This window comes from Setaria italica, chromosome IV (assembly GCF_000263155.2).
Source record: "Setaria italica strain Yugu1 chromosome IV, Setaria_italica_v2.0, whole genome shotgun sequence".
Taxonomy (NCBI): Eukaryota; Viridiplantae; Streptophyta; class Magnoliopsida; order Poales; family Poaceae; genus Setaria; species Setaria italica.
The window spans coordinates 5,367,856-5,378,758 of record NC_028453.1 but is presented as its reverse complement, the minus strand read 5'-3'; positions in this window follow the sequence as shown (position 1 = coordinate 5,378,758).

Here is a 10,903-nt window from a genome sequence, read left to right as displayed (position 1 = left end):
ACAATACAAAAAAAAATGCAGATAGATATAAAAATAAAAATGCATCAAAGGGGAAGGAAAAAAATAGAATTGAAAAAAGGAAGAAATGGGAAATTATAAAGAAAATAAAAGATAATGAAGAGGAAAAAGAAATATATCTGTGAAGAGAATAAAAATGGGAGTGAAATGAAAAAACTAAAAAGATTAGACAAAAAAAGGAAATAACAATACTAATAAAATAAAGATGAAAGAATAAGAAAAAGGTTGGGGCACATGGCCCCTGCCAACCCCTAGCTCTGCCACTGCTTCTCTTCTTCCTCGTCCTCCGCTTGCCCTTTACCCTTCTCTCTTCTACCTCGCCTCTGCTTGCCAGTCTGCAGCACATCTCGTGAGCCATGTCCAACAATTTTGCATTTCCTTGCGAAAGCATTCTCGACCTCCCCTTGATGAAAGGGAGCGCACCAGCGCGTCGCCGGCACGCAGTTCTTGATGGTGGCAGCATCACACTGGCGGTGCATTGCTCTACCACCGCAGCGCGTGCACGCACGCGCCAACTGGTCAGCAATTGGGGGGGGAGGGCGTGATGAGGAGGCAGCGTCGACAACGCTTCAGGGGTAGGTGACCATGTTGCAGGTGAGGTCGCGGCAGAGCTCGAGCGCAAGCTCACCGTCTTGCGAGCGGCAACAAATGTGCTTCAGGGCCAACTCACCTCGGTGGAGCGTAGAGGACAATGGCGGAGAAAGGGGCTGACTGGGGCCATATAGCTCCCCCCACACACATCGAAGAAATTTTTTTTAACCCTTAATTAGCTTCTGGGCAGGATGCGTTGGATGCCGTCCAGGCACTGCCGTTGCATCCTGGGCCAGAGGAGTGAAGAGTATCTTAGCCCCCTAAGTGGGTTTTGGTAAATTAATGATACAAGCTTAAGTGTCTAATGAACTTTTAAGTGCATGAGCAAGTTTAAAATGGTTGGTGGACATGTAGCACTTGTAGATGACCCTCAAAAAGGAAATGAATGAATATGAGGCATTCCTGGAAGGCTAAATTTATTTTCGGTTTGAATTTGAGTATAGGAATGCTGCATTATTAAGAGGGATGTGTAACCTTTGATCTTTACGTTGAATAAGGTGCTCAAGATGATCTAACCAATCTATGAGAGACACCTGGCACCTGCATGTCACTTGGGAATTTCTTTTATAGGTGCTGACTTGAGAGTCTCGGAGTTTTCTAGAGTTTTTTTTTTCAAAATCTCCGGAAGTTCTGGAATTTTCGGAGAAAGTTCCGAAACATAACGTTCCAACGGCTAGTTTTTGAGTGAAGGGGTATAAATACCCCCTCCCACAGTTACTCTCTTGACCTAACTTCATGTTGAGCTTCAGAAAAGTATTCAAGTCCCCCTCTTTACTCCCCTTTGGCATTCTTGGTGAGATTTGGTGGGGATTTAAGAGGGATTCAAGGGAAGAGTAAGAGAGAGTGCTACTGAGCTGATTTCCCATCTCTTGAGCATTTTGTTCTTTGTCAAGCCGATGATTTCGTGTTTGTTACTCTTGGAGCTTCAAGATCCTAGCCGGCTAGGCGTTGCCCGTGGAGTATCTAAGGTTGTGGTTGCCTACGGAAAGTTTGTATTACCCCATTAATTGAGTAAGTGACTCTAACTCGATTTTTGTGGTCGCTAGAGTGAGGAAAGTGGCTTAGGTGTGAAAAGCCCACCGTTTGTGGGTTCATCAACGGAGACGTATGCTTCAAGTGTGGATCTGAACTCCAGTAAACAAATCATTGTGTCTCTTGTACTTGTTGTTCTTCATTTCGTTCATATTCAAGAATAGAACATATTTCTAGGGTTTGCGCTCGATCTACTTTTCTAGAAGGTTGCTTGCTATCTATCTTGTCCTTGAGGCTTAGAAAACCCTGTTGCTCTACCTTTATTTGGCGATTTTCATTTAGATAAGCATTTTATAGGGTTGTAGTACTTTCTCATCAATCTTCGAAGAATTCGCAGATTTCTTCGGAAATTCTGCAAGCCGGAAACTCCGGAAGTTCCTGATAAACTTGTTTGAAGTTGTTAAAAATTTTTAGGTTCGACTATTCACCCCCTTTAGTCGACATTCTAGATACTTTCAAGGAGGCTGGTGATGACTCCGATTACTTCCCTGCATCTTGAGTTTGTGTCTTGATTTCATGTTCCTCGTTGGCGTGCTATTGCTGCTTAGTTCTTGGCCGTAGGGTTCTAGCTAGAGTAAACCATGATTACGATGCATTTCACAATTTGTGCTTCTTCGTTGCTGTTGCTGCTGGGCCAGTCAGTGCACATGTGTCGAGTCGTGTGCGCGATCATAATTTCACGCCGGGTCGGTGTCATGATCGCGTTCCCGATCGAGCATGGCGAACTAATGCAAGACGTGCGAGTAGCGTCTAGTCTTAGTTTATCGATTTACTTAGTTTCTGCTGTTGTCTTTATTTTATGTAATGATGATGAAGAACCCAAAAACGTTGCGGCTGTTGTGGGGCAGCACGAACTCGTCTTGCGTGGAGTAAATCTGTAATTCTCGAGTGTGCCAGTGTGTGTTTGTTTGAGCTGGACATGAGCCCAGCTAAAAATGACGCGTTTGCTTTGCTCAATCCGGGCGCCATGCCGATTGCAGAGTCCGCGTCACCGCCTCACTGGGGCGCTCTCGTCTCGTTCTAGCGCTTTCTCCTTCCCTTGCTCCAATGGAAGTTGCAGCCAGTATGCCCCCCCAGCCCCCCTCCTGGATGCGCCACTTGGCAAACTCCCAAGCGGGATCGAGCTACCTGACGGCGGAATGCAGGAGATTACGTCCTTGCGCTCGTCTCGTACCTGCCCTGCTGATGGCAGGAGGTCTAGCTCTGTGTTCGATCGTGGAGCCCGTTCCATCGGACGACGCCATCCATGTCGAGCTCCAGCAGCTGATGCGTACCATGATGGCGGGTAGTGGTAGCTCTCGACCCCATGACCGGCCGGCGGGCATCAAATAGTGCAGCCTTTCTCTTTTCCCACCATGATGGCAGGAGCATTGGGGTTCGGGAGGCTAGGGTAGCCGGCCGGCCGGCGCGAGAAATGACAAGGCTTAGTCCGCTAGCCTGCGTGGCGCTGGGACGACGGGGAGCATGGCTGCTAGATGTGTTTGAGTTGCGAGGGCGAATGCGACGACGTACGGGGGAATCACTCAGCAACTGCCACCTGCTCTTTGGCTAAAGTCTGCTGCTTTATTTCATCGGTTTGTGCGCGAGCCGGAGCAGGAACGAAGCCTTGTTTGTCGTTTGCGCGTGGCAAAACCACTGCAGTGGAGTCTCCATTTTCGTTTGCATATGGATTTTATAAATAAACTTAATGCATAAAGGTGTCCAACATTAATTCAAAGACATATTTTGCACCAATCATATAGAATTCATTAGCCACAGCTAGCGATAATTGCACAAAAACACAAAATGCAATATGAATGTCTCCAATATAAAAGTTAAGCGCACGATTAGGTACACAATCTTGATAGATGGATTCACTTAGGTGCATCATCTCTATAATTGCTTATTTGGGTGTACTAGCTTGAATGGATGCACTCAGGTACATCATTCCTTTAATTGCTCCGTTTGGATGCATCAACTTGGCGGTGCATTAGAGTACACTTAGGTACGTCATTCTCTTTCCTAAATTCTTAAATCTCCATCCAAGCCACCAAAAAATGTAACCGAACAATCCTCAAAATAAACATCTCTGTACGCATCGACGCCCACGTGCATCGTTGTTTCGAGGATGGAGCGTGGCACTAGCACACAACAACGAGCAAGTCGATCACACAGTGTGGAGTGCACGAAACATTCATGAGCTGTTGTGCGATGCACGCCATCCTTGTAGGGGTCCGTATGTCCATAAACAGCGAGACGTGTCCACATATGCCATGCTCCTATCCACAGGAAGCTCCAAGTGCACCATCGTATCTTCACACTCCACAGGCGACGACGCTTTGCAAAAGTCACTCCATGATCTGTTTAAACAGCTCTTTGTTTATGCAATAAGCTTATTTCACTATTGCATGTAGCCATGACCTTACATCATTGTTTATTTGGTGGGGGACAGACACGGCATTACCCTAGGTTTTGCAGAACGGGCAGTGAGTCCTGCACTGGCTCCTTGTGGCATAACACATAAATTTCGGATCGGGTTCACAGCAGTAGCACAAGTCCAACCTGTCACCTAGATTGTCAACACATGTACTATACTTTGTGCAAACACTACCAGAGAAATCGCCTCTGGTACCGGTTCGTAACCCCCCTCTAGTACCGGTTGTGTAATCGGTACTAACAATTCGGTAATAGAGGGGGTCCCCTTAGTACCGGTTGAAATAACCGGTACTAAAGGGTGTTCAAAAATTAAACAAAACCAAAATCCCCGTCCGGCCCCGCCCTCCCAGCCGCCGCCATGCTCGCTCGCCCCTCCTCCGCCGCTCCGCATGGTTCGATTTGGTTTTCCCAAAACTCTCTTCCTCTTATGTTCTTGGCCAAGCATATGCATGGTGAAGTCTTGATCTTTTTGGATATATCTTTTGGAAAAATATTCACCATGTATATGTGAAGCTACAGCTGAAGTTTTGTTCATTTTGAACTCCGTTTGACTCAATTTCAAATTTGAGTTCATGGAGTTTTCTTGAGCTCTTTGTGCCCCTCTCCAAATCCTTTGAGTCTGATGACCAATTCTTGGACATTTTGAAGTGAGCATTTGGAAATAGCCTTGGTATGTTGTTGGGAGCCTACGGTTCAAATTTCGTGATTTTTGAAGGTCATTTGATCGAGTTTCGAATTTTTCCAACTTCTTCACACATGATGTTTCTGGAGTTGCGGAAATTTCGAAGATTTTTACGGAGAATAATGGAAATTTCGGAGATTTTTACGGATTCTCCGGAGAATTTTCCGGAAACTCCGTAGGTGCGTATTCTCTGAAGATTTGTGCGAATTCTTCGAAGATTTTTGTAGAGTTTTCGTACTTTTGTGTTGATTTTCGAATCTCTTCTTCCGACACTTGCTTGGGTTCATTCTTGCTTCTGTTAGTCTCTAAATTGGTTCCTAGCACCATTCTTAGGTCCATTAGCTCTTACAGGGACTTGATATTGCTAGAAGAGAGATTTGTGGATTGGTTTGGAATTTAAGATAAAGTTCTTTGAAGAAATTGAATCGGCTCTCATTCACCCTCCTCTAGTCGTCCGTCCCAGTCCTTCACTTTTCTTTCCGGTGGCAGTGGCACATCCCTCTCTCATCTGTGACAAGCTGGCATCGGCAAGTACCACTCCCTTTGGCAGATAAACTCCGAGTCTTGGACACTCATTCTCCGTGATGTTGCACTGCCTCTACTCCGAGCCCTTGGTCATGATGTGGCGGAGGTGGCTTTTGCTAGGGGAAAATGGAAAGAGGTGGAGATGTGTTTGGCTGACGCAGTTGCGAGCTGGGTCAGAAGGAGTCGGCGAACGGGCTTGGATTAGTCGTGAGAGAATCTAAGAGAGGGGATCGGGTCGGTAATTAAAAATGAGGATAACCAAAAAATGTATATTATCTAATAGATTGGGGTTTATGTTTTACCATTTAATCTTCAGACGATGTACATTTACAGTATGTTGTCTTGTCATACTCCTAAATTTAGCTTATGAGTACTGCTACACTGAATTTGTACGTACACATGCACTGAAGCATGTGTAGAGCCTTTGGAAAAAACCAACACAAGTGCTAAAATGTCTACTCACTTATTGTCTTGTGTTGGGGCATATATCAGCTCAAACATCAACATCAGAGCCGAAGCTGCTGGACCCTAAACAAAATAAAGTAGATGCTCTAATAAGGCTTCAATAATGTTGACTGAAATGCAAAAGGGATATGTGAAAATGCCAACCACCTCTTTACTGTTAAATACTACGTTGAAATACACCAGAATCGACAGATAGATATCTTGCATAGCATACTTGATCCGAAACGGCTGTGTACGTGGAAGAGCTATTGTCCATGTCATCTATTATTTTCCAAATGCCCAGTACATCGTCCGCACTGACATCAGAAGCTGGTCAATCCACCTCCCATGTCATTATCTATTTGCTAAAAGATTGTCAACTGCGGAGGAATTGAACAAAAGAATCCATGATCAACGGTAACCAAAATCCCCTAAGATACTTCTCTAATTTATAAAGAGATGATCCATTTCAAATGTGGTCACATTCTCCATAAATACTACTTCCTCCCTTTCAAATTGCAACTCGTTTTAGCTTTTTTTCAGATACATAGTTTTTCTATGCATAACGAAAACAATTTGATATGAAGTACGAAAAGATCATTATTCAGAGTTAAAGAGATGTCTCACTGATTGTAGACATTATACTACGAACAGAGGAAATTGAAGCAATCAAAATCATAATGCCGCATTGGAAAACAACATAAAGGACAAGCCAACAAGAGCTTGCCGACAGAGAGAGGGGTGAGGGGAGGAGGGGGAGGCCACAAGATCAATACCTTTGTCGGCTCCGGCGACGCCATCGTTCAAGAAACAAATCGCCATCTCTTCTCACCTCGACACCCAAGCTATCGGAAACTGAAACAATGAAATCGAGGGGAAAATACAACTGCTGACAGACAAACGTTTGGAGGAAAATCTCGCAAACCGGGAACTGCTCCGCCCTTCGCCGTCGCTGGCTGTGTTATCAACAACGTAAAGGAAAATCTCAATTGACTCAGCAACACACACGATGATTAGGAATTCTGAAAGGAGCGGGAAACATGAGAAGAGGGATTCTCTTTCAAATGATTTGAATAACTGAAAATGTTTGAATAATTTTCAGGGATTTATAGAAAGGGTTCATTTATATGGTAGTAATAATCCAGAAAACGACAGGTATGTTTCGGCTCTCTCAACATGAGAAGGACTCGGTTTCAAATTATGGGCCTGTTTGGCAGAGCTCCACGCAGCTCCAGATCCTCAAAAACAACAGCTCCACCACAGAGCAGCTCCAGCGTGGATCTATGCTCTCACCGTGGAGCTGAGGAAAAGTGTTTGGCTGAGACAACAGCTCCAGATTCAGAAACAGAGTTTTTGGTTGGATTGTCCACTAATGCCCTCGGTGTTTTCCCAATTTTTTTCTTATTTTTTTTTCTCTTCACGTGGTGTTTTCCTAGAAATAGAGATTTTCGCTGTACGTGGTGTTTTCTCAATACAACTTTGTTCCAAGCAATATAATTTAACCATTGTTGTCATATGACATAAAATTAACCTTGTTCATACATAAATTAATTGTCCATACATAGAAAATTAATTGCTCAAGGCATCGGAGGATCGTGAGCCGTCACCCTCTACTTCATGATCATGAAGAAGTTTCAGGCTGCTGCTGAACCCAGGAATGGAAGTCTCTCAGCAGCTGCTCCCCCAGCATGGGAACAAGCCTGTCCAACAGGCCTTGCATCAACCTGCAATAAAATTCAGTGCAAATGTCAAATCGAAGGATCACTAGTAACTGTGAAAATTGATCTCCTCACAGTAACATTAGCCAGCATAATATGAGATGTACTATGCTGTCTACTCGGTAAAGCGTCTAGACAGAGTCTTTCAGAGATAGTTTTTATTAAGATAAGATTCGGGTGGGAACTGGTGTTCACTTTCAGAGTTTGTTCTTTGTGAACTTTTATTTAAGAATCTGAAGAATGTTGCAAAGGCCTACGTACAGGTTGCCTGGTTTCTCCACTGCTGACAATGGAAGCATGCTGAACGGCTTAGTGTAGACCTGTCAATTTATAATCAACAGATGAGCTTTTACCTTTCTTTGAAGTTGATAAAGAATATAAGAAATTTTACAAAAGAATTTGCTCGTATATAGATGTTATATGCTACACAATTTGCTGAAGTACTGAATGCAGTAAGCACATCATACAGAATGCTCCAAGAACTGTGAACTAGATCTGGAATGGTTGATGCACATCTGAAGAATGCTCTCAAAATGCACCTCAGGGGGTGTCAATTTGCTCCAAGTTATACGGTTACTCATAAATGCTGCAAGAATTCAGTAGATTCGGAAACTCAAAATGATGGTTGAAGAACAGACACATCATACATTTTGCAGGATAGCTAACTGATGGCATTGTTTCGCAGTTGCACGACAGCATCTCGATGGTGCAGTCAGTGCTCGTCGGGGTGACGCGGAGGTCGAGCACCGGCGCGACCTCAAAGCCCAGGTACCCGATGTGGCGGAGCGTGCACGTGAAGGTGCCGCGGCCGGACCCCGCCGGCGCGAAGCTCTCGAGCTCGCTGGTGTTGAGTAGGGACTCCACGCCGTCGAGGTGCCGCAGGAACTCACCGACGTCGTCGCTGGAGACGCCGTCCGGGAGCTGCACGTGCTCCGGCCGCCTCGCCGACAGCCGCGCCCGCCGTCCTCGCGCCCTTCTCGACGCGACCTGGCCCGCCCCGGCATCGTCCTCGCCACCACCGCAGGGAGAAGGAAGCGTCGCGCAGGGGAGAAAAAACGGAGGCGGCGGCGGAAAGAAAAGAAAACGATGCGAACCCGTACGAGGGGGTGTGTAAGCGAATGGTATCGGTGGGTAATTTCCATCAACTCCACAAGGAATTACAAAACCAGCGTTTTGAGAGCACCCCCTGAGGTGCTCCGTGGATTTGGTGGATCTGGGAGCTAGATTTGGGTTTTTTGGGATCTGGATTTTACGGAGATGCACCGTTTGGTTGGAAAAACCGGAAGCGGAGCTGTTTTTGAGGATCTAGAGCTGCGTGAAGCTCTGCCAAACAGGCCCTATAGAATAATAACTGGAACTATTTGAATAATTTTCAGGAATTTACAGAAAGGGTGCAGTTAATGGTAGTAATACTCGCGATGAGAAGAGGGATCCGGTTTCAAATTATTTGAATAACTGGAAATGTTTGAATGGTTTCAGGTATTTATAGTAAGGGTGCAGTTTATGGTGGTAATCATTTCAAAACTACAGGTTTGTTTCCGGTTCTCTCATGTGTGTTCATAAGACCTTCACGTTTATGCAGATATGATTCAGACTTTCACCTTTTATGGCTGGCCGAGGGAGTTCTTTCTAGCTATATCCTGTCCACGTTAGCTAGCCGTCACTATAAAAACCAACGCACCCGACGTATTGCAAGTCGACCAACACACCCAACCTACCGCTAATCGACTCTTCGTGGAGGCTAGCTTACTCGTCGATCGTGCTATGAAAGGCAGCTACAGCGGCATGTTGTACAAGATGATGGCCATCTTCTTGTCCTTCGTTATTTTGCTTTCTGTATCGCCTGCACAGAGTAAGTATCCATTATACACCTTGTCCTGTCGTTAAATCTAAGATACACATATATGCATTATTATGCGTTGACAACCACAATACAATATTGCTACAGGTCGTCTTTATCAGCTAGGCGAGGCTCAAAGTATTGTTACTAATACAAGTGCCAATACTACAATGATTTACTCCAAGGCAGTCGAGAACAAGACATGCGACCTCGTATTTTGCACCAAGCGGAGTGGATGTATTAATGAAAATAATGGTGCCACGGAGGACTGCTACTGCTACCGAAGATGAAGTATTGTTATGGCACAAGGGTCGCGTGTAGGGCACATTGCCCATTCTGTAAAACTTAGGGGGCGCAAATAAACAATGCGATGCAAGAATATGGCTACATGCCATAATAAAATAATACGGTTTATTGCATAAATTAAGTGTTGTTTGATGATCTTAAAATCGTATAATTGAAGAATTTAAATATCGTCATACACACATCTTGCGTTCTTTTCACTTGCTTTGCTTCCGGCCAATTTATTTTAGTTCCTGAAATATCATGCATCTTCTGTTTTCTTTTTATCATTTTAGCGAAGTTTCGCACCCAAAATTCTGAAGATGCAATTACTTCAGCAATCCCTTAATAATCAAGAAGGGCCCTAAATGCATCCTGGACACCGTGCAATTCAAGAGAAGCATATGGCCCCAAAAATTCTTTTTTTCTGAACCGTGTATAATTGAAGAAAATGCTGTAGCGTTCTTGCTAAAAAAAATTTATCTCCAACATCCGTCTGTGCTCTTTTCGCATTCTTTACTTCCAATTTCTTTTCTTCTGCTTTATTTTTCATCCTCAAAGTGACTTGAGGGAAGAGCCGTGCATGCATGTAGAGTTACCCTTTTCCGGACCCAAAATTGAAAATTCTAACAGGTAGGTGAGGCGCGTTGGACATGGTTTTGTGCTTGGGGAACTGAATGCTTAGAGGGGTAAGGTGATGCTTTCCGCAGGCACGGCTTGCTGGCCAGGGGCAGAGGTGGCGGCTTCGAAAGGCTCGGGTGGACTCAGAGGGAGAGGGAGGCAACTTCAGCGCTTGCAAAGGCACGGGCCACGGCTCGGCTTGGTCGGAGGTACTGTGTGAACGCGGACGACAGATTGACGGCGGCGGCGGTCTAGGGGAAAACAGCATGCATGCTTGAGAATGGACACTTGAGAGGTTGCAGTTTATGGTGTGGTATAATGGAAATTTGAAAACCGATCGACGACAGGATTGGATTGTGTTCTATCAGGTTTTCATGGGATCTCCATTTTTATTCAATTTGATTCAGTTTCCATATGGCTGCTGGCCGATGGAATTCTTTATCCCACGATCATGTTACTTCGAAAGCACATGATGGTTCACGCTCTCTCTATATATATCTTTCCTTTTATGCGAACATGATTCTCAATCAGGTTAGGGGGTGTTTGATACAAAGGAGGGTCACATCGGATGTTCGGAGGCTAATTAGGAGGACTAAACATGAGCTAATTATAAAACGAACCCCTATGCTAACCCCTATACTAATTCGCGAGACGAATCTATTAAGCCTAATTAATCCATCATTAGCAAATGGTTACTGTAGCACCATATTGTCAAATCATGGACTAATTAAATTT